At 31.3% G+C, this 25,483-nt stretch overlaps 1 long non-coding RNA gene across 1 annotated transcript; it reads right to left on the reverse strand.

The window, feature by feature from the left end:
* Positions 1 to 1,182: 1,182 nt before the first annotated feature.
* LOC107918192 (uncharacterized) lies at positions 1,183 to 1,824 on the reverse strand. The gene is made up of 2 exons (XR_001689964.2): positions 1,522 to 1,824; positions 1,183 to 1,414 (listed from the first exon to the last, which is right to left on the reverse strand). It is a non-coding gene; the product is annotated as an uncharacterized lncRNA (long non-coding RNA).
* Between the last annotated feature and the right edge of the window lie 23,659 nt (positions 1,825 to 25,483).

Below are 25,483 nucleotides of genomic sequence, written 5' to 3' on the forward strand. Positions count from 1 at the left end.
CTAAAGGAGAAAATATCCCCGCCCTCTTAAATGCAACGTTGCGGGACCAAAATGAAATAAAAACAAAATTACAGGGTAAAATTAAAAATAACAAAAGATTTAATTATAAAACTGAAAAAAAGCGGAAGGGCTAAATTCATAAATATCCCCTTTGTGGAAAACACGCGGATCCTAGAAGCGGGTTGGGTTAGTGCGCGGGTCATGAGGCAAAACGACGTCGTTTTGAGGGCCTATAAAAGATAGATTTTTTTTAAAAAAAATCATTTTTATTTGTTTAAAAAAAAACACCCCTCCCCTTTCCTTTTTTCTCTGCAGGGGTTAAGGGTCCGATGAAGGGACCACCGTGGCGTCGCCGTCGGCCACCGTGTACGGTGGCCGGAATTCCAAAAAAGGTATTTTTTTTGTTTTTTTATATATTTATATAAATATATGTATATGCTGTTTTTTTAAATAAATAAAGGAAATATGTGTATATATATTTGAATGAAGGAAATAAAGAGAAAAGTAAGCAAAAAATCGAGACCTTTGCACGATGAATCTCTTTGATTAGCTTGCTGGGTTCTTTGTTTGAAACTGCCCTTTTTTTTATTAAAAAATATCCCCTTTTACATTGCTTTTGTTTGGCTTATATAGCCATTTACGCTGCTATTATTCCTGTTTTCTATCTTTTCTTGTTAATGCTTGCAGGTGATGGTGCAACTTGGAGGACGGTGGGGTAGTGCTGAGGCGGCGTCAAAGGCGTCAGAGGGTAGGTGCGGCTGGTGGCAGAAGATAAGTTAGGGTTTCAGCTTTTCTGAAACCCTAGTTTGACTAATGGGTTTGGGTTTGGGCCATTTGGGCTTGTTTTGTTGTTTAGGTGGTTTTAGGTTTAGTGGACCGGATGAAATTGGGCTTGTACAAAAACCATTGTAACCTTATTAACTAAATTTAAAATTAACACACCAAAAAACACGAGTTTAGTATAATCAAAATAACTAACATATTATATTATTACATGTTATTGCTTTGGTAGATGGATGTCATTTTCTTTTCTTTTTGCATGTTCTTGGCAAATGCAAGAAGCCCATATTGACCATATTTATGAGGAGATAATCGAGAAGCGTCGCATCCAGAGAATGCCAAAACGGAAGATTAATAAGCAAAGAAGTAATTGAGAAATGATTATGAGAATGCCACTAAACATTATAAAATTGAAGTTATCAAATTATCCACGGGAAGAAGCCAACAAGAGTTTGCCTAAACTTTTACAAGCATAGTTACAAATCATCCAGCATATCCCTCCCTCTCCCTAGAAATTTGACAATGTAACAAATAGCTCAAAAGTTGAAGCATAAGTCAGCAACATGAATCATGTCTGTAAGCAACAATGCCACCAACATCAATACACATGCAACCCCTTGGTCAATCGATGTTCCTTTCCTCCACATTAAACAAAGTTAATTCATTTTATGAACATTGATAAATAAAAATGGAATTTATTGTCAAAAGTCATAAATAAAATAATAGAGGGAGAGAACAAACCGTCGTTAGTGGTGGGGGCAAGGGCGGGGGACTGGGCTTGAACAGCAACAGGCAAGGCAATCATACCAACAGCGAAAGCCACTAGAATAGGCACAAAACAAAATCTAAGAACTGCCATATTTATTTCCCCAATAAATGAAAAGAATAAAATAAATAGTGGACCTCTCTCTGCGCTGCCTTTCAAAAATTGAATGGCATAGGACAGCCGACGCAGAGAGAGTAAATTGGTTATTTTTCCTATACCTTTTGGTGGCTGTTGAAGCACAGTAGAGAGGGTGAGACATTATTTATAGAGAGTGATATAGGTTGGTGGAGTCAAAACTGGAATAAGCCAACCATCACTCATTTGCATGTAAAAAGTAAAAACTAAGAATAGCATAGAACGTGTGGGATGGAGATGCCACCCAACCTTATGTTTCGGATAATCTATAGAATTTTTCTTCTTTACTAAAAAAAAATCAAACTTTTTAGTTATATTTTTTATCAATATAATATATGTAAACACGCTAATTGAGTGTAAAATTAAAAATATACAAATCTATTTACTTGCCGATTGAGTCTTAATTCGATTGACATAAGTATTATTATCAATGCAGGAGAACATGAATTCGAGTGCACTGAAGCACATATTTATGGGTTGATAGGGGCTGTGAGTAATTCTGTAACGTCCCCTTACCCGAGACCGTTGCCGGAGTCGAGCATGAGACATTACTAAACTTATTTTAGCATTTAAACAAGTTCAAACAATTCTCGTAGTAAACTGTCCATCTGAGTCACAGTCGCTAAAAAAATCATATCTCGAGTTACGAAACTCGAAATCCAATTCCGTAAATTTTTCCTGAAACTAAACTCATATATCTACTTAGTAATTTTTTCTAGAATTTTTGGTTGGGCCCATTAGTACAGTTTATTAGTTAAAGTTTCCCCTATTTCAGTCTTTGACTACTCTTACCTCTGTTCACTACGAACCACTTTTCTCTCTGTACAGAATTCATATGACTATAACGTTTATTTCTATTAAAAATAGACTCAATAAGGAATCTATAAATGTAAAGTATGAATCATAATTATATTTTTACAATTTTTAGTGAATTTCTAAAGTCAGAATAGGGGATTCATAAATCGCTCTGACTCTGTTTCACCAAAACCCAAATATCTCATGAAATACAACTGATTTACCTTTTTTGTTTCTTCCATATGAAAATAGACTTAATAAGATTCAATTTAATATTTTACTCATCATCTAATTCTATCTCTAATATTTTTAGTGATTTTTCAAACTCACGTTATTGCTGCTGTATGACACTGTTTTATAGTAAATTTCACCTTATTATGAATTTCCATGGGTTAAATAGCACAACAAGCATACATAACACCAAATATGATTTTTGATTAGTCATTCCAATGGCTAATCTTTACCAAGCATTTCCTTATCATTCAATAGTCATATCATAATATTATATACAAAAAATGATTATAGTGCTATACATGCCATATTTCAAAGTATACAAGCCACTATACTAAAATGGTCCTCGGATAGTGTGAACGAGCCTCCGACCATTCCCGACTTCCAAGCTGGCTTGTTAAAGCTACAAAGAATGAAAAGGAGGGAGTAAACATAAATGCTTTGTAAGTTCACATGCAAATAGCAAGTAACATAATCATGCAATCCAACATAAAACATCATTTGCATAAACAACACCAAGACATTCATGTTACATTTACATTTAATATCTTACTACGATTTCATCATATCAAGTTCTCAACCGGAGGGTTTAAGCACATACCTGTCAAATTTTCTCATTCACCATACTTACCAACATGTCACCTTCATTTTAGGCATTCTCCTTATTCACTTAAGATTCACTCGTTGAACACATCGGAATATAATTCAAATACACGGATTTCATGCACATAAGTGGCATACCCGCAGCTAGACAAACTCAATAGTCTGTGGAAATTATGTAGCCAAGCTATCATGTAACCCGCCCATAAGTGAACCCGGACTCAACTCAATGAGCTCGGGCGTTCGCATCCATAACTGAACTCGGACTCTACTCAACGAGCTCAGATGCCTAGCATCTCACGAACTCGGACTCAACTCAACGAGTTCGGAACTCAAATATCCTAGTGAAATGTCACTTGTATCCTAATCTATTCCCAAGGTTCAAACGGGTTTTTTCCTCGATTACACATCTTTTTCGTCTTCCACGGAATGGCGAAACCGATACTCAGTAGCAATTCATTTTTATCAAGTAGTAAACATAATTTGCATATTACTCAACAATAACCACAAAGCATAAGATTTCATGATAATAATCATCATATCGTATAAATATCATTAAATTACTTAAAATGACAATTATGTTACCACATTTACACATGAACTTACCTCGATACAAAATAAAGAAATTTTACAATTTAGTCCACAATCTTTTCCTTTCCCCGATCAATTTCGATTCCATGTCTTTCTTGGTCTAAAATAACACATTTAGCTGATTTAATACTCACATTTATCAAAATAGTCCTTAACTCTAACTTTGGAAAAATTACAATTTTGCCCCTACACTTTTGCATATTTACACTTTTGCCCCAAAGCTCAAAAATTAATTTTTTTTCCAAGATTATTTTGTTTTATAACATGCTGATCATTTTTCCCTTCTATGGAAACATCAAATTCTCACTCTAACATGTAGTTATAAACATTAGGTATTTTTACCGATTATGTCAGTTTACTCGTTTTCATGTAAAATCGTTCAGCAAAAGTTGTTTAACACAATTTAAAGCTTCATATTCTACCATAAAACATAAAAATAAACACATTTCACCTATGGGTATTTTTCCAAATATAAACCCTAGGTTAAATTATTGCTAGAATAAGCTAAATTAAGTTACCGGGACTCCAAAAACGTAAAGAACATTAAAAACGGGGCTTGGAATCACTTACTATGGAGCTTGGAAGCTTGAAACAAACCCTAGATATGGATAACCCTTGAAATTTCGTCCTAATGAAGAAGATGGACATATTTTGCCATCTTTTTCCTTTTTTTAATCTTTTAATTACCAAATGACTAAAATACCCTTCATTAAAAACTTTGGTTATTTCTACCTATGTATGTCCACTTTTTTCCATGAAAACCTAATGGTGTAATTGCCATTTAAGGAACTGTACTTCAATTATGCTCTTCAATTAAATCCTTTAACATCTAAAACTCATATTTTTCAACTTTTGCAATTAAGTCCTAATAGGCAAATTAGACATGCAATTCATGAAATTTTCCATCGATATTCTAATACATGCATCTAATCACTTAATAAATTATAAAAATTAATCGAAATAAAATTTTCTACTTCAGAATTACAGTTTCAAAACCACTATTCTGTTTAGGCCCTAATTCGGGATATTACAAATTCTAGACATTAGGTAAAAAAAATAGATATGATCAGAATCTATAATAAAATTATTAAAAAAATAGCATAGATATTTATGTGTCTATAACGAAATAAAAGCTACTGTGAAAGAGGTTTAAAAAAACTTGATGTATGAGTTAATAATAGTTAACAATTCTTTGGGGCCTAACTGTTCCCTTTGAAAAGAATGTGGAGGTTCTGCCAATGCCAACAACCATTATATTGTGTGGAGCTCTATTTCTCAGTCATTATTATTTATGGCAACAACAAAAAGAAAGATGGTTTTACCATCAACTTTAGTAAATTTTGATTTAATAAAATCCATCGCATTAGCAACATTATGATTATCTGTGAAAAATAAAATAAAATAAAAAATAAACAGATTTTATATGGAAACCCTTTCGGGAAAAAAACCACCGGCGGAGGAGAAGAAATTTTACTATGTCAAATTCGAATAATTACAAGAGGAATAAACTATGTCTATTTATAAGCTTGTAAAGCCATATTCTAGTAAGACTGAAACACCTTATTCTAATCAATATAAAATAAATGAAGTTTAATAAGGTTTAAAAAACCTTATTCTAAAATAAAATAAAAGAAGTGTAGTTCTATATGGATTTTACTTTTATTTTATTTTACCACTGTATTTTATTTAAATAAGGATTCGGGTCATTTAATTCTAACAATCTCCACCTTGACACAAATTCTCAATGAACAAGTTCTTCATCGCGAACTCTCAACGAACAAGTTCTCCACCTCTTCCATAAAACCCCTTACGGGTTTAACTTCAACAATGGACACCAACCAAGTCTAAGCAATGCTCAAACTTGGTTATTGGAAGTGACTTAGTCATCATATCTATAGGATTTTCATGAGTACTAATTTTGCTCACAACAATATCACCATGAGCAATAATATCACGAACAAAATGATACCGAACATCAATGTGTTTTGTTCTCTCATGAAACATTTGAACTTTTGTAAGAAAGATTCACAAAATACTGCACTGATTTGAAGGTCTTCATTGAGTTCACTAAAGAGTCCCTTCAACCAGATAGCTTCTTTACAAGCCTCAGTAATTGCTATGTACTCAGTTTCAGTGGTAGACAAAGCGACTGTAGTTTGCAAAGTGGCTTTCCAACTGATTGCACAACCTCCGATTGTAAAGACATAACCTGTGAGAGATCTTCTTCTATCAAGGTCTCCAGCAAAATCAGCATCAACATACCCAATGACTACATCTCTAGTACTTCTAAACTGTAAGCAAACATTAGTAGTACCTCATAAGTATCTTAAAATCCACTGAACTGCTTTTCAGTGTTTTTTACCGGGATTCGCCATGTATCTGCTAACTGCATTGACTTCATATGATAAATCTGGACGTGAACAAACCATAGCATACATGAGATATCCCACTGCACTAGAGTATGGAACATGTGACATGTACTCAATCTCATCATCTGATTGTGGAGACAAAGCCGATGAAAGTCTAAAATGGGCTGCTAAAGGAGTACTAACAGGTTTAGCACTCTGCACAGTGAACCTGCAAAGAACTTTCTCAATGTACCCCTTTTGACTTAGGTATAATTTACTTGCTTTTCTATCTCTGAGAATCTCCATACCAAGTATCTTCTTTATTGGTCCTAAATCTTTCATCTCAAATTCTTCACTTAGTTGGGCTTTGACCTTTCTTATCTCTCCTTTATCTTTTGCTGCTATCAACCTGTCATCAACATAAAGCAGTAGATACACAAAAGAACCATCATTATTTTTCTTAAAGTAAACACAACTATCAAAACTACTTCTTTTGAAATCATGAGAAGTCATAAAGGAATCAAACCTCTTGTACCACTATCTTGGTGCCTGTTTCAAAACCGTAAAGGGATTTTTTTAGCAAGCAAACATAGTCCTCTTTTTTTGAGACTGTAAAACCCTCTGGTTGTTGCATGTAAATATCCTCCTCAAGTTCTCCATGCAAAAATGCAGTTTTAACATCTAACTGCTTAAGCTCCAAATCATGCATGGCCATAATACCAAGCAAAGCTCGAATCGAACTATGCTTAATAACTGGGGATAACACATTTATGAAGTCCATTCCTGGAATTTGACTATAACCCTCTGCAAAAAGCCTTGCTTTATATCTGGGTTCTTCAACTCCTGGAGTCCCTTCTTTCTTTTTAAACACCCATTTACAACGAACAACCTTTTTACCTTTAGGAAGTTTTACAAGATCCCATGTTCTGTTTTTGTGGAGTGATTCCATCTCTTCTTACATAGCAAACATCCACTTTTTTGAGTCTTCACAGCTAACTACCTCAGAATAATTAGATGGCTCTTGATTCGCATTTATATCTTCAGCCACATTTAAAATATAAGCAACTAGATCAACCTCGACATACTTCTTTGGAGGTTTAATTTCTCTTCTAGTTCTATTTTTGGCGATAGAGTATTGCAGTGAAGAAGTAACTCTATTCTCAATTTTTGTACTGGCTTGAGGAGTCGACTCTGTATTAATCTGATGCTCCACCTATTTTTGATTTTCTTAATTGAAAGAGAATTTAAGAGATAAGTTAGGTAGCACAACAGTTTCATCAAAAACAACATCTCTGCTAATCACAACTTTTTTATTTTCAGGACACCATAACTTATACCCTTTTACATGAAATTTATAACCAAGAAAAACACATTTAATGGATCTCGGTTCCAATTTTCCATTAGCAACATGAGCATACGCAAGACACCCAAATATCTTTAAATCAAAATAATTAGCAGGATTACCAGGCCATACTTCTTGTGGAGTCTTTTTCTCAATGGCAACGGATGGGGATCGGTTGATCAAAAAACATGAAGTAGAGGTTGCTTCGGCCCATAATGACTTTGGTAAGTTGACATTTACATACATCGAACCTTCTCCATAATCGTTTTGTTCATTCGTTCTGCAACGCCATTTTGCTGTGCAGTATGACAAACTGTCAAGTGTCTCTCGATCCCTTCTGACTTGCACAGTCTATTAAACTCATCATAACAGAACTTTAAGCCATTGTTTGTACGGAGGTATTTTATTTGTTTTTCCATCTATTTTTCAATCATGATTTTCCAAAACTTAAATGAGAAAAACATATCGCTTTTCTGCTTCAAGAAGAACGCCCAAAACTTCCTGGAAAAATCATCAATAAAAGTTAGCATATAATTAGCTCCACCTCTCGAATGCACTCTGGATGGCCCCACAATCAGAATGAATATACTCCAACGTTCCCATCGTGTTATGGATTCCTCTGGTGAATCGAACTCTCTTTTGCTTCCCAAAAATATAGTGTTCATAAAACTACAGTTTGCAAATTCCTTGCCCATCAAGAAGTCCTATTTTGCTGAATTCTGCCATGCCATTCTCACTAATATGCCCTAGGCGCATATGCCAAAGTTTAGTAATATTATCATCTGATAAGGAAGAGGAAGCGACAGCTGTATCACCAGTAACAGTAGAACCCTGCAAAACATATAACTTGGTAGTATTTCTCTGCCCTTTCATCACAACAAGGGAACCCTTGGAAATCTTTAAAAATCTACTTTCAGCTGTATATCTTGTACCCTTTTGAATTAAGAGTACTTAATGAAATTAAATTTCTCTCTAATTCTGGAACATGTCGTACGTCACTAATTGTTTTGACAACTCCATCAAACATCTTAACTTTAATTGTTCCAATACCTGCGATTTTACATGAATCATTATTTCCCATCAAAACAACACCTTCAGACACTGTTTCGTAAGTTGTAAACCAATCCCGATTAGGACTCATGTGAAAGGTGCAGCCTAAATCAAGTATCCACTCCTCATTTACTTTAGAATCCTTGATAGAAGTGACTAGAAGTTCACCATTGCTGTAGTCTTCTACAACATCAGCTTCACCAAAATTTTCTGATTGTTTTCCCTTTTGATTCGCAGCCTCCCTTTTAATCTTGTTCTGTAGCTTATAGCACGTAGATTTAATGTGCCCTTTCTTTTTGTAGAAGTTACAAGTTTTACCTCTGTTTGAAGATTTCGATCTACCCTTAGATTTACTGCGAGGATTCAGTTCCTGTGTCCTTCCACAGTCATCATCAGCATTTTAATCTTGTCTCCCACGAACAATGAGACTCTCTCTCTCTGAGAGTCGGGTTTAACCACAAAATGCTTCATCTTATCATACGAGGTCAAAGAATCACAAACCTCATCAACTGTAAGAGACTCGTGGCTATATAAAATCATGTCTTTAAAGGTTGAATAAGACGGGGGCAACAAACAAAGTAGAATCAACCCTAGATCTTTCTTATCATACTGAACCTCCATGGCCTCTAAGTTTGAGAGAATTTCTTTAAACACTGTTAAGTGTTTGTGTACAGACGCACCTTTCCCCAAACGATGAGCATAAATACGCTGCTTCATATGCAACTTGCTTGTTAGATTTTTCGACATACATATTTGTTCCAGTCTCTTCCATAATGCAGCGGTGGTCTTCTCTTTCATCACATCCTGTAAAATTTCGTTGGACAAATGCAGATGTAATTGTATTAACGCCTTTCGATCCTTACGCTTCTTCTTTTCATCTGTTAATGTCGAAAGCATCTTATCTATCCCTAGCAGGGCATCCTCCAATCTATTTGCGCAAGAATTACTTGCATCTTAATCTGCCACAACGTAAATCTGGTGTTGCAATCCAACAGTAGAATTTCATACTTCAAAGACGCCATTACCATGATCGAGATGAACTACACGGAAGCTCGGATACTAATTTGTGAAAAATAAAATAAAATAAAAAATACATAGATTTTACGTGGAAACCTTTTCAGGAAAAAAAACCACAGGTAGAGGAGAAGAAATTTCACTATGTCAAATTCGAATAATTACAAGAGGTATAGACTATGTCTATTTATAGGCTTGTAAAGCCATATTCTAGTAAGACTGAAACACCTTATTCTAATCAATATAAAATAGATGGAGTTTAATAAGGTTTAAAAAACCTTATTCTAAAATAAAATAAAAGAAGTGTAGTTCTATATGGATTTTACTTTTATTTTATTTTACCACTGTATTTTATTTAAATAAGGGTTCGGATCATTCAATTCTAACATTATCAATATTAAAAATGAAACATGAAAACCATGTCCATTTGATCTTCCAAAGAAGAAAACTCGTGGCTAATATACTAACTTTTAATGCATAAAATTAAAGAAGTTAATCATCCTAAAAATGAGTTATAAATTCCTCAACTATGAATTGCTTTTTTGTAATACACAAATTTCAAGGTATATGGTTATCTAAATCTTTGTTCCCATTAAGGGAAAGTTTGGTATTACTTTTACAAAGTATTGTGGGAAATTATTGTGGGAAGGTATAGTTTGTTAATTTAAGGTGTTTGATATTATTGTTAAATTTTCTAATAAAAAATTAAAATGTTTATTTTAGAGATGTTGAAAATTAATAAATAAATTATTCTAAATCTTAATAATTTAATATAATTATACATTACCTTTTAAATAGTTTTTAATACTTAATAAATTATTTGTAAATTTAATTATACATGAAATATTTTAAAATTTTAAAATAATAATAAAAATAAATAATAAATAATATTTAATATTTAATATAATGATACATATAATATAAATTACTCCAAAATTTTAAATACATTTTAAATATTTAATGCAAATAAAAATATTTTGATAATTTGTACTTCAAAATGCAAAAGCTAAAAATACTTAAACCTCAACTTTTGCCTTTGGGTGGAAAAACACTTTGTCCATTACACTTTCAACCTAACAAGCCAAGTGTTTGGGGTAAAAGTACCACAAAATCTCTTGTACTATACTCTGAATTGCATTTCAGTCATTCTATTAAAAAAAATGAGCAAAGTAGCCCCTCTATGTTAGATGAGTGAGCAACATAGCTCCCCTGTTAAAATTTGGTGTTAATATATAATGTCTCATAATAAATTTAACCTTCAATCTTTACACAATTACTCAATGTGACCCTTACTCTTTTTATTGGAAGTAAATTAAAAAATTTTTAAACTAATAAGGCTAAAGGGTCAAAAAGGCCTTAGTAACAAATTTAAAAAATCAATTAAGCCCTTTTATATCTTAAAAATTATTAAAAAATCATAAAAATTATAAACAAAATTTATAAAAAAAGTTATTGTTATAAAATAAAGAGAGATGGAGAGAATAAAGAACAAAGAAAATATGAAAGCAATATAGAATATACTTTATTGATCAAAAGTGATAATTACAATGCTTCATCAGAGTCTCTATTTATAGGCATAAGAAGTATAAAAGAAGTAGAGATCTAATTCTAATAACTATTAGAATTTAAAGTACATCAAAACTTTATCTTGATCATGATGGACATCCACTTAATAAGATATTCATAACAGTTCCCCTTGGATATCCATTGGTAGATAATGTGCCTCATTAAAACCTTATTAGGAAAAACCCTATGGGATAAAAACCTAATGAAGGAAAAAGAGTACACGATCTATAATACGCATAATATGCTGCCTCATTAAAAACCTTACCAGGAAAGCCCAATGGGACAAAACTTCGGTTAAGAGAAAAAGAATACAACGCGTATTTACACCCCCTCATGAAAATATAACATACTTTCTACGTATTCAATCTTAAATACTAGCTTTTCAAATGACTATTTGGACATATTGCTAAGCATTTATACCATCATTCTTTTAAAAATCATGAGTGAGGGTAAATTTTGAGGGAACATATTTTGATCTCTTCAAGAATTTCAACAATAATCATAGCAAACTTTAATCATGATCCTTCTATAAAAATACAAATAGGTATTTTGGATCATTTTATAATCCTCTTTCAACTACTATTGACTAAGTCAAATTTACCACATATGTTCAATTATTTCAATTCATATAAATGAAAGATTTCCCGAGAATTTCAATATGCTCTAGCATTTTAAATCCTTCAAGGATTTTAATATAAACTTTACTATATAGTGATTCATTAAAGGTTGTAACAATATCTATTAGACGCAAGTTAAATCGTTTATGAATTGTCAATTTAATAATATCTAAAGGTTATTGCATCCACCACAAAAGAATATTATATCATTTCATAATCAATGCCAGGACTTAGCGAAAAATTCATATTTTTATTCCGCTTTTGCAAAACTACATTACTTGCACCTTTACTGGCTTTATACCTTTAGATATTTGGACTATTGGTCCAAAAACTCCACAAATTTAATTGTACTTGAGTTGCGTCTTTCTATTTTGATCAATTTATTCTATATCTATATTTCTCAATAGATTTATTCAGGATCTTCTTTTTATTTCATTATAATAATATTGCATGCAAAATCATTATCGACCACTTTTATTATTCAGTTCTACATTTTCTCGAATTAACATAACTTATCGAGATCTCTTATTTTCATTATTTTAAAATTCAGTTTCAGGTACCTGAATCTCTTCTGAAGTTTTACTTATTAGTTATGTCTTGGGTTTCTTCTGGAGCACCTGCCTCCACTATATGACTGTAACGCCTCGATTTTTGGGCCTGGAAGTATTGGGCCTTGAGTCTGGGTTCAGGTAGAAGACGGCCCGAATAAATTGGGTGTTTTGATTATTATTATTATTTAGTATGTTTAGTTTAATAATTAAATAAATTACGAAGGGTTTATGGTGTGGGAAAAAGTCTGGGGCTTGGCCCATAGTTTTAGCAAAATTCTTAAATTTTTCCTCTTAAGGAAATCTGGGCATAAGGCCTTAAAAATAAGTTTAGCAGTAGCTGGGCATAAAGGAATGCCTAGTCCAGTGGTTAGGCACGCTAGGCAGCAGGAAGGGAAGCTGGGGTTCAATTCCTAGTGTGCGCAAATGTTGATTTTTTTTAACAACCAGGGATTGTCGCAAGGAGGCCTTATAATTACCTCGGGAGGAAAGATGACACAATCGAGCAAGTGGCGTGGTGGTAAAGTATGGGTGGTAGCTGAAGGGTAGGGGTTCGAGTCTGGTAAGTAGCGATATTTTTGTTTTATTTTTAAACGAACCGGGACTGCAGCAGATAACTGTTAAAATTAATTGTGAGTAGATTATATCATGAGAGGAGCTTCAGTGCAGTGGCAAGCAGCGTATGTGGGTGCCTGGAGGTCTCGGTTTCGAGCTGCTGTACGCGCAATGGGCGACCAATTTTGCTGCTCACGTGGGGGAGAATTAGAGTTTGACCGAAACTCTCTTAGAAGTGGCTTGAGTCGGTCAAGCGGTGGACTGCTGTTGATGGTGCAAGGAATTTGGATGGGATTTAAATAGGAGCAAAACATGGAATTTGAACTTGCGAAGAATTTTTATGCCGAAATGCACTCATTCGGCCATAGCAAATAAGTGCCGTTTATCTTTGGCCTTTATGATTCATTTTTCTCTTCTTTCATTCTCTTGCTCTCTTAGTTCTTCAAGCCAAGGCCATTAACCCATTCCTCTTCTTTCTTTTATCGTCATCTTCTCATCTTCTTTGCTTCACCAATCATAAAGGAAAAATCTCTCCCATTCAATCACCTTAGTCGATCACTCACAAAAGCCGAAACCGTAACTTTTGTTTTCCCCTTATGCCAATCTCTTTTACTTTTACTCGTCTTTTCGTTAAAGCTAAATCCCCCAACTGTGTTAGCCTTGTCGACATCTGCTCCCTCTCATCATCGAGCTTTCATTTTTTCTTCCTCGCTTGTTTGTTGAAAAGCCGAGGTCACCATACTTTAAGAGGTTGGAAGCCGAACACCTTTAGACCTCTTGGACTTATCCTTTGCTCGTGTTAGGGGTAGGAAAGTATTGGAAACATTCTTCATCGAATAGATCTTGTGGTAAGTATTCGTAACCCTCTTTCCATTCGTATCTTGTGGTTCTGGAAAAAAGTCGGGTAATCCCTAATCGCTTAGGGAGGCTATCGTTTTGGACTGAAGGTTTTATTGGGTTTATTTATCGTTCTATTATGAGTAAGGTGGAATAAAGGCTGTCGATCAAGGGGCAGTGGGAAGCGAGGACATCGAAACGACTGGATCCAGACTTAGTCATTATTTGCGACAAAGGTAGCAATCTAAGGCCATTAAGGGTGTTGGCCGAATATGGTAAAGAGGCTACTATGTAGTTTGTTTTGATATGTAGGCTGACTTTTTAGTAACTCGGTTGTAGGAAACTCGTGTGTGGATCTCACCAACGTATCATTATAGATCAGGTGTGTAAACGACACCCACTAGTAGACTAGATTGGCAAAAGTCGAAAAGCCGAAATGTCGAAAAGCAGGCATTTCGAGAACTTGCGAGCGTGTGAACGCTCATGGGATTGTTTGTATTGATAATTTTGGTAACTTCAACGGTAAGATTTTAGAGTGCGCAATTTTGTGCACTTCGGTATATTTGGGCTTAATGGGCCGAAATCAGGTTAATGGGCCAACGGGCCCAATTCGGTAAAAACGCTCAATAAGTGTTTTTGTTAATACGTTAATAACTGTAATGAGCATGAAACCCTAAAAAGACTGATAAAATTACTGAAATACCTCTGTAAGGTAGAATTACCGTAATACCCCTGAAGGGGTAAGTTTACGATTACGCCCCTCGAGGGTAAATAATTGTTCTTACGCTATAATCGAACTGTCTTTCTGAAGCATGCCTTGTTAATTATATATATTATGCATATATGTCATACTGCATGGGGTTGGGTTTTGTTATGGAGGAAGAACCCGTTCTGGTGGCCGTGCCACATATTCTGATATAAGCAGCTTTGCTGCGGATTATAGTTAGTGCCTCAACCGGTGCTAACACTGTAAGTGTAGGGATGGCGTAGGTGATTTATTCCTCACAGGAAGTGTAGGGATGGACGGAGGCAAGTGCAGGGTTAGATGGGGTTATCGTGCATTAATCGTATAAGACTGTTTTGTTATGGGCCAACTGTGTTACTATAGGCAAGGCCCAATATATCTCGACTTGTAATAGGGCTACGGCCCAGATTGATACTGATATGGGCTAGGCCCAGTATACTCTGATATTGTAAGGGGCTATGGCCCAGATTAATATTGATATGGGCTAAGGCCCAGTTAACTCTGATTTCTGAATAGGGCTTAGGCCCAGTAAAGCTTGAACTGATTTGGGCTTTGGTTGGGATACTTTACACACTGAGTTTTCCAAACTCACCCCATTTTTCCCATTTTTACAGGTGAGCCTTAGATCGGTGGACTTGGAGCTGGAGGGATTCAGAGTGGCCATGTGGACTATTTAAAATAAGTGTTTATACCTTCACTTTTATTTTAGATTATTTCCTTTATGTTTTCGGGTTTTTAATTTGTAATAAGGCCTCTTTAATTATTTTCAATTGTTTTTAGTATGTTTTGTTAGCTTAGATATGATATTGTTTTAATGGTTTGAAATTAAATAGCTCTAGGGCGCGTTTTAAAAAGGTTACTTGATTTCAAAATATCGAGATAACAAGGCAAAGCTTTCGCAATGAAAACGTTTTCAAAATTAATAACCTTTTTAAATGGTTTTAAACGAATTGGTTTTCCCTGAACAATCACTCAGTTAAAGTGTGGCAATGGTTGTGTACATGTCTAGGATTGGATCCGTGGAGAGCTGGGTACTTAAGCAGTCTAATTGACTCACCTCCTCTTTTCTGGCATCCTACCTGGTGCACAGCTCCCATTCACTTTAATCTATAACGAAGATATTCTTTAAACACTAAGAAAGACTTTAGATAAAACATGACTTTTCTAGTAATGCTTCAATGTGACACGCCGGATTCGATAGTAACGTCTGGGCCTGGTTTGGGGTGTTACAATGACCATCTAGAATAATTTTCATATTTGGAACTGATCAATCTATTATTTATTCCAATTGATTGTCCTACTGGGACTTTGAATCAAATTAAAATATTAGATGGTATATAACACTTGGTTATTCTCATTAAGTTTGTAAATACATCTAATAGTTAACTTGTAATGAGTTATCCTTATTGATCTTCTGGTTCAAATTATTCTCCCCCTAACTCATTACAAGTTATTATTATTATTATTTCTCTCCCCCTAATGTAGGGAAAACTATCGAATCAAAATTGTAATCACAAATAAACTTGTAATTAATATATATTCCCAACTTTCTCTCAGGATTCACTCATCTTTGTGCACTATGGTGGAGCAATTGGAGCATATACGCACATACAAAAGTTCAAAGATGAGAAATATTTAGGTATTAATCAAAAACCAATTGTAATTGGGAGTATTTATAACTTATTAGCTTGATGCATACAACACGTAAATCAACATAATCTCATGTTGAAATAGAAAGTTTAGTTCTCATAAGTAATGGTTTAGCTATTAGTTGGAGGCATTTGATAAACAATTCAGCTAAATCATTTTATCTGTGAACATGAGCTATAGGATCAACTTTTATCCCAATTAACATGCAATAATCATTAAAAACTTGGGATTTAAACTCACCAACATTAGCAAGATGAATTGTTTTAATTGCATAATCTGAAATTAATCATTTAAACAAGAAATATCGCAAACAACAGGTTGCGAGTTGATAATGCATGTGATTATTTTGTAGATCCATCTACAAAAATCATATAATATCAAAATCATCCACATGGTGGATGAATGGGTCCATATTCATTTCAGAAATGCAAAACATAAAATCTCAACTTTAGCTAGTGAGTTTCTAATAATCAATTTTCATTGAGCACAAACAACAAATGAGAATTCTTTAAATTAAAGAATCTTCTAGTTCTTTAATTCAATGTCCATATGAATTCTCAATTAATTTTCGAATCATTTATGATCCAGGATGGTCTAACGGTCACGCCAAGTAGTAAACGCATTTGTATTAGTAAACTTCTAGCATGTGTTTCAATTGTACTAAATTGTAACAAATTTATAATTTTATTATTATTCCTTTTAATTTGTATCCACATATAAGTACTATTATGACATTTACTACTAGAAATTTCTAAATCAATGTGAAGTCTATAATCACCAAGTCAATAAATATAATTTGCAAATAATTGTATGCAATATTCGCTTCAGGGAATATGCCAAAATCTTCAAATGCCCAAAAATCTATTAATAGCAAACTTTGAGAGTGAATCTTATTTTCCATGTGTATAACAGATACATAACCAATGACTTTTCATACATAAGTTTTCTCTCTTGCAAGTTCTCATCAGTAATATTTTATCACATAATTTTAATTAAAAACTTATTCTGAATACTGTAAAGTTATACTCACAGTTTTTTAAAAAATACTTGTAACTTTAGATACATCCAACCATAATGAGCTTTAGATAGAATTATCATATTCTATTGCTCATGAGTATATCTTTCACAATCAAATAGTTTGCTTTCAACCGTTTAATAGGGATGATGACAAAAGAATATCATAAGATTATAAATTAATAATTCAATCTCCCTTTTTTTTTATTCATATGAAATATAATCTTTTCCTCATTCACAATCTCAATATAAGATCCATTACAAATAACTTTTAAAAGTAATACATTAACCATCACAAGTTTTGTGATTTTTAGATGTGATATACTAGCTCTTCTGGAGCTTTCAACTAATTTTGTATTATCAAATATTGGAATAATATTTGTTTGTTTCAGTACCAAATAAGATAAATATTTTCTATTTGTAATGATAAAATTCATTACTACATTTTCATATCATTCCTCAAGAAATATTAACAGAAACAAAATATTTGGGCATACGCCACATATGTGGCCAATAGTTTACCATATCATATTGATAACATAAGTTATCTTTACCCTTTGAAAAGTTATCTTGAGAACTCTCATTGTTCTCTTATTCATTACTATGTTCCCACTTTTAATGGTCCATGAGTATATATTTTATTTTCTTTATATTTACATTCACTTCGGGGATTGCAACAAATCTAGTAGGACGGACTTATAAACATCCCAATAGATTCTTTATTTCATAATTACCATTGCAAGCATGCGTAAGATTTCAAATCAAAATTTATCTATGCATGTCATGATTAGTCTCCAATTATAATAAATAATAAATAAAACATAGTAAAATATACCTGAAGATCTTTAACATCATCATCATCACTAGAAGGTATGAGATAGTTCCAAATATTCTTGATTTCATATGGATAACGATATCAAATCTTTCACCATCCTTAAGAAAAAAAGTAAAATAAGTTAATCAAAACAATGATAACATATAATGAAAGAAGAATGAAAAATAATAATCAAATATGAACATTAGATAAAAGAAACTTCCTATAAAAACTTTGCATCTTGCCGTCAAAGAAATTAAAAATCATGGAGGATAAATTTGATCGTCGATAAAAAGAATTATCACTTTGAGCAAGATCGTGCTGATAACATGTTATAAAATAAAGAGAGATGGAGAGAATAAAGAACAAAGAAAATATGAAAGTAATAGAGAATATACTTTATTGATCAAAAGGGATAATTACAATGCTTCATCAGAGTCTCTATTTATAGGCATAAGAAGTATAAAAGAAGTAGAGATCTAGTTCTAATAACTATTAGAATTTAAAGTACATCAAAATCTTAATCATGATGGACATCCACTTAATAAGATATTCATAACAGTTATAAAATTTTTAAAATTTTAAAATATTTTATTAAAAAAATATCAACCCTTTAAAATCTAATGGCTATAAGATTTTTAAAAAAAATTGACCACTCCTCTTTTATTGGGTCGGTATTGTTATTTTCTAATAAGAATTTTATAACTTTTATAAATATTTTTTTTATAAATTTTAAATTTTAAAAGGGCTTAATTATATTTTTTAATTTGTTACTAAGACCTTTTTGACCCTTTAGTCTTATTAGTTTCAAAAATTTCTAATTTACTTCCAATAAAAAAGTAAGGATCAAACTGAATAAATGTGTAAAGGTTGAGTGCTAAATTTGTTATTATATCAACATTCAACATTGCAATTTTTACGGACATGTTTATACAAGGGTTAATTTACCCATTTTTTAAATGGAGGAGCTATAATGAAATCCAAAATATACTACAATGGATTTTTTGTCCTTTTACTAGTGTTTAGCATTTGGAGTAAGCAAAACTCAATTCGATCAAAAAAGTCAAAAAAATTCGAATCTTGAGTTAGTTAAATTGAGTTATTCGAGTTTCGAGTTCCAATCAATTAGTTAAATTGAGTTATTCGAGTTTCGAGTTCCAGTCAAGTTGAATTTTACTATTTGAATAACTTGAATAATTCAAATAACAGATTGATGTAAATAACCTTTTGGTCCATGTCAATTTTGAAAATGAGCAAATTGGTCTCTCTCTCAACAAAAATTACAAAATAATTTTCAAAATTCAAAATATTTATAAAAAAATTCAAAATTTATATTTTTAAAAAAAATTCAAAAAAAATTCAAAAAGAAAGTTAAAATTTTAAAAATTTTCTAAAATAATAATTTTGTGACCTAAATAAGTTAATTAGTGGTTCAAATATATATGGTTTCAAATTATGTGCTAGAAAATGAAATTAGTTTCATTATAACAAAATTTTAATTTGATATGTTTAATTTTTTAATTTCACTCGACTCGAATTTAATTTCACTTAACTCAATTAAAAAAAAATCAAATTGAGTTAAGATGATAAAATTGAGATTGGAAAGCATTGTGAAATCCGGATTTGACACAAAAGTTTTCACCTTACCTCTCCTCTCCTATATATATTGAGCTATTGAACCAAAATTGACATATGGGGAGCTAAATTTGCACTCTTTACTGATAATAATGAAATTGATCCATGGTTTGGTTCCTTTCACAGCTTTGATTAGTGGAGAACAAAATCCACAATTCAATCAATCAACACACAAAACGTGTAGAATATGGAGGATAGTTGAAAGAGAATTATGAATCCAACGTAATTATGTGGCATGAAAATTAACATATCAACTTTCAAACATTAATATTTACAAAACTTGACATGCTTTAATCTTTAATTTATATATTTACTTGTTTTATTAAATAACTATTCCTATTCAATTTATTTTTAGCATCAAATTAAAATATCAATTTCCAAACATTAATATTTACAAAGTTGGCATGCATCAATCTTTAATATATATAATAAATGTTGAATTTGAAGATTATTTACACTATTAGACTCCGTTTATTTCATTGAAAATAATTTTTGAAAAATAATTTATTTTTCTGGAAAACTTAATATTTTCTAGTGTTTGGAGGAATCTGCGTAAAATATTTTCTATTGTTTGGTAGATTTCTTAAAAATATTTCATAAAAGTTATTTTCAATTAAACAAACATACATTTAAGATTTTCTTATTTTCTTATTTTTTCATTGTTTAATTGAATTTATTTTTATCTATAATTTTATATTTTACATTGTTTTTGCATATATTAAAAATATTATATTAAATTCAGATTCATTACAATATCATTTTTTTAATTACATGACTACTAAGTGGGTATTTTTTATTTAAAAATGTGACATCAACAAAATTGGTAAAAAAATTAACGATATCAACAATTGGACTTGATTTTCAAATTTGAAAACTAAAAGGACTAAATTCTTGAAAATAAAAATACAATGATTAAATTATAAATCTGTGAAGTGTATATAGACTTATGACATACTTTAATCTTTATACTACAAAAAATTTATTACTAATATATTTATAATTGTAATAAATATTTATTATTAAAATAATAATATTGAATATTTTCAATAATATTGAATAATATTATTTAAAATTATTATTTTTAAAATTTATTATTAAAATAAAATTGAAATATTGAATAATTTATTATATTAATAATTTATTATATGACCAAATATAAATAATTAAATATGTATGTTTAATAGTATTAAAAAATATAATATTTTAAATATTTTTAAAAATAAAAATAAAATTTATTATCAATATAATAATATTAAGCTTGATTTAAGTTAATTTTTATATAAAAATAAAATTATCTATAGATGAGCTTTTTTTCCAGAAAATGAATTACACTTTTTGAAATAGTAAGTCATTTTACAGGAAAAATAACTTATTTTACCTTGACCTGAAAGTTGTTTTTCGTTGACCAAATTATTTTCTGTGAAACAAAAACAGGAAAATGCAGAAAACATTTTCCGTAAAACATTTTACATGTAAACAAACGGACCCTTAATTTTATTATTCTTCGGTTCAAAATAATAATAAAGATATTATCTTAAGAAATTATTAAAAAAAGTTCGAAAATGATAAATGCCACATTTTAAAAATCATTTACTTGCTTCATATTATCTATATAAAAAACATCAGTTAAAAAAACTTTTCATATTATCAAATTTACATTTAAAAATAATTATAATATTTAATTTATATTTTTTAATTAAAAATATATAAAATAAAATTGTTATAATTGTATATTTTTACATTTAAAAATAATTAAAATTTTAAAGGTAAATTATGAAAATAGTTACTCAACTATTAGTGTGTTTTGATTTGGTCACCTAGGTTTAAAATATTATATTTTAGTCACTAACGTTATCAAAATTTAATAGTTTGGTCACTAATTTGTTAAATCACTAACAATAGCAGTTTTTATTGACATACTAATAAATTTAGTCTTTCAATGTTTACATATTCTATCAATTTAGTCCTAATTCTAAAAAATCTAATAAATTAAACCCTCAACTTTACACTTCTGTAAATTTAGTTTTACTTTTTAAAGATTCAAAAATAAAAATTTTTAAAACTAAAAAAAAAACACTATTTGAACGATCATTCTTTTATAAAAGTAAAAATATATACAAAATTATAAATAAATGAATACTTTTTTTTTCATTTTTTTGACATGAAATTTATTTATCAAAATAATACTTTTATAGATAAATATTTTAAAAAAACCACAAACAAGACTTAAATCATATTCAAAATTTTCCTTTTTTTAAGTTTATTAAATAAATAATAAATTTTATTATACATCTAGTCTTACTACTTAGTCCTCATCAAATTTATCGAGTGATAGGTACCTCCTTCACCCGCACCATCGGCACCAATTACCCTTACTCCAAACTTCTTGATTTCCACATCCTATATTATCATGCCATTGAACTGGGATTTGGTTGTATAGCTACTGACGTCGCCTTCCACCTACTAGTTTTCCAAGACCTTATCCCCATCTATATATTCTAATCATACCCATCCTTAAGCACAACCTCAAACACGACAAACTCGTTTTAGGCAACAATGTAAAAACATCAATTTTAACTCTTTTTCGACTTTAGGCTGTAGTTTTCAACCCAACCTAAACATGGTGATTGTTAATGTCTAAAAGTTTTCGATCCAACTTAAACATGGTGGTCGTTAATTTTAAAAAAAGTTAAATTTGTGTAAGTCTTCTTCATTTTCCCCCTTAAATTGTTTTATTTATAAGATTTTATTTTATTTATAAAAATAGTATTTTAATAAATAAATTTCAAGTTAGAAAATGAGAAAAATTGATATTCATTTATTTATAAATATTTTTACAATTTTGCAAGTTTTTTTATATAAAATCTTTTGTATTTTTATCTAAAAATTGACTTTTAAATATTTTTATTTTTTTTAAAGTTTGAGAGTCAAGACTAAATTGATAGAATGTGTAAAGTTGAGGGCTAAATTTGTTGAATTTTTTAGATTTAGGACTAAATTGATAGAATCTGCAAAAAATGGAGGGCTAAATTTGTTATTATGCAAATAAAAAGGTTAACGTTAGTGATTTAATGGTGTGACCAAAATATTAAAATTTGATAACGTAGTGACTAAAATATAAAATTTTAAACTTGGGTGACCAAAATAGAAACACGCTAATAGTTAGGTGACTTTTTTTTATAGTTTACCCAAATTTAAATTACAATTATTAGTTAAAAATGTTATGCTAATTTTAAAATATTGTTATTATTGAATAGAACTCTAAGCATAAAATATAGAAAAACAAGTTGTGGTAATTATAATTATATTAGTTTAAAAAATTTTGGCGTAAACAAAAGTTGTGTTAAATTTTTTTTAAGTAGTGCTATTTTTATTGATGTAAAATAAACTTATTACTTGAATAAAATTTTAAGTATCTTAATGATCACTTAATTAATATTAGAGTTAGTTATGTTAATTATTTATTATTTTGAATTGTTAGAATTGAGTGACCTGAATCCTTATTAAAATAAAATACAGTGGTAAATAAAATAAAAATAAAACACATATAGAACTACATTTCTTTTATTATATTTTAGAATAAGGTTTTTAAACCTTATTAAACTTCATCTATTTGATATTGATTAGAATAAGGTGTTTTAATCTTACTACACTCCTTCTATTAGAATATGGTTTTATAAGCCTATAAATAGACGTAGTCTACATCTCTTGTAATCATTCGAATTCAACATAGTAAATTATCTTCTCCCTTGTTCGCGGTTTTTTCCTGAAAAGGTTTCCACGTAAAATCTGTGTGTTCTTTATTTTTCTTCTCTTTTCTTTGCGATACATTGTCATTATCAACGTTCTATTTTTATTTTTCACAAGTTGGTATTCAAGCTTCTGGGTTGTTCATCTTAATCACGATAATGGCATCTTTGAAGCATGAAATTTCGCTGTTGAATTGCAACACCATATTCACATTGTGGCAGATAAATATGCAAGTAGTTCTTGCACAGATAGACTCAGAGGATGCCCTGCTAGGGATAGATAATATGCCTTCGACATTGACGAAGGAAGATAAAAGGCATAAAGATCGAAAGGCGGTAACACAATTACATCTGTATTTGTCTAACGGAATTTTACAGGATGTGATGAAGGAGAAGACCGTTGCTGCATTATGGAAGAGGCTAAAGAAAATATGTATGTCAAAAACTCTAACCAGCAAGCTGCATATAAAGCAACGTCTCTATGCTCATTGTTTGAAGGAAGGTGAGTCTCTCAAATTTGGAGGTCATGGAGGTTCAGCATGACAAAGAAGATCTAGGGTTGCTACTTTATTTGTTGCCCCTATCTTATTCAACCTTTAGAGGCACAATTTTATATAGCTGCGAGTCTCTCACAGTTGATGAGGTTTATAATTTTTTGACCCTATATGATAAGATGAAACATCTTGTGGTTAAACCCGACTCTCAAGAAGAGGGTCTCATTGTTTATGGGAGACAATATCATAATGCTGATGATGATCGTGGAAGGACACAGAAACAGAATCCTCACGGTAAATCTAAAGGTAGATCAAAGTCTTCAAACAAAGGTAAAGCTTGTAACTTCTGCAAGAAGAAAGAGCACATTAAATCTGAGTGCTATAAGCTACAAAACAAGATTAAAAGGGAGGCTACGAATCAAAAGGGAAAAAAACTAGAAAAATTCGGTGAGCTGATATAGTAGAAGACTACAACAATGATGAACTTTTAGTCACTTCTGTCAACAATTCTAAAGCGAGCGAGGAGTGGATCCTTGATTCGGGCTACATCTTTCACATGAGTCCCAATCGAGATTGGTTTAAAACTTACAAAACAATTTCTGAAGGTGTTGTTTTGATGAGAAATAATACTTCATGTAAAATCACAGGTCTTGGTACAATTAAAATTAAGATGTTTGATAGAGTTGTCAAAACACTCAGTGACATGCGACATGTTCTAGAATTGAAGAGAAATTTGATTTTGTTGAGTACTCTTGATTCAAAAGGGTACAAATACATAGCTGAAAGTGGGGTTTTGAAGATTTTCAAAGGTTCCCTCATTGTGATGAAAGGGAATAAAAAGACTGCCAAGTTATATGTTTTGCAAGGTTCTACTGTTACTGGTGATACAACTATCGCTTCCTCTTCCTTGTCAGATGATGATGTTACTAAAATTTGGCATATGCATCTAGGGCATATGAGTGAGAATGGCGTGACAGAATTGAATAAAAAATGACATCTTTATGTGCAAGGAATTTGTAAATTGAAGTTCTGTGAGCACTGCGTTTTTGGGAAGCAAAATAGAGGTTAATTGACCAGGAAAATCTATAACATGAAGGGAACATTGGAGTATATTCATTCTGATCTGTGGGGACCATCTAGAGTGCCTTCGAGAGGTAGAGCTAATTATATACTAACTTTTATTGATGATTTTCCTAGAAAAGTTTGGGCGTTCTTCCTAAAGCAGAAAAATAATGTGTTTTCCGCGTTTAAGACTTGGAAAACTATGATTGAAAAATAGACAGGAAAACAAATAAAACACCTCTGCACAGACAATGGCTTAGAATTCTGTTCTGATGAATTTAATGAACTATGCAAGTCAAAAGGGATCGTGAGACATTTGACAGTTCATCATACTCCACAATAAACAGCATTGCATAATGAATGAACAGAATGATCATGGAGAAAGTTTGATGTATATTGTCGAATGCTAACTTACCAAAGTTGTTTTGGGCCGAAACAATCTCTATTGCATTTTATTTGATCAACTGATCTCTATCCATTGCCATTGAGAAAAAGACTCTACAAGAGGTATGGTCTGGTAATCCTACTGATTATTCTGATTTAAA

This window comes from Gossypium hirsutum, chromosome A08 (assembly GCF_007990345.1).
Source record: "Gossypium hirsutum isolate 1008001.06 chromosome A08, Gossypium_hirsutum_v2.1, whole genome shotgun sequence".
NCBI lineage: Eukaryota > Viridiplantae > Streptophyta > Magnoliopsida > Malvales > Malvaceae > Gossypium > Gossypium hirsutum.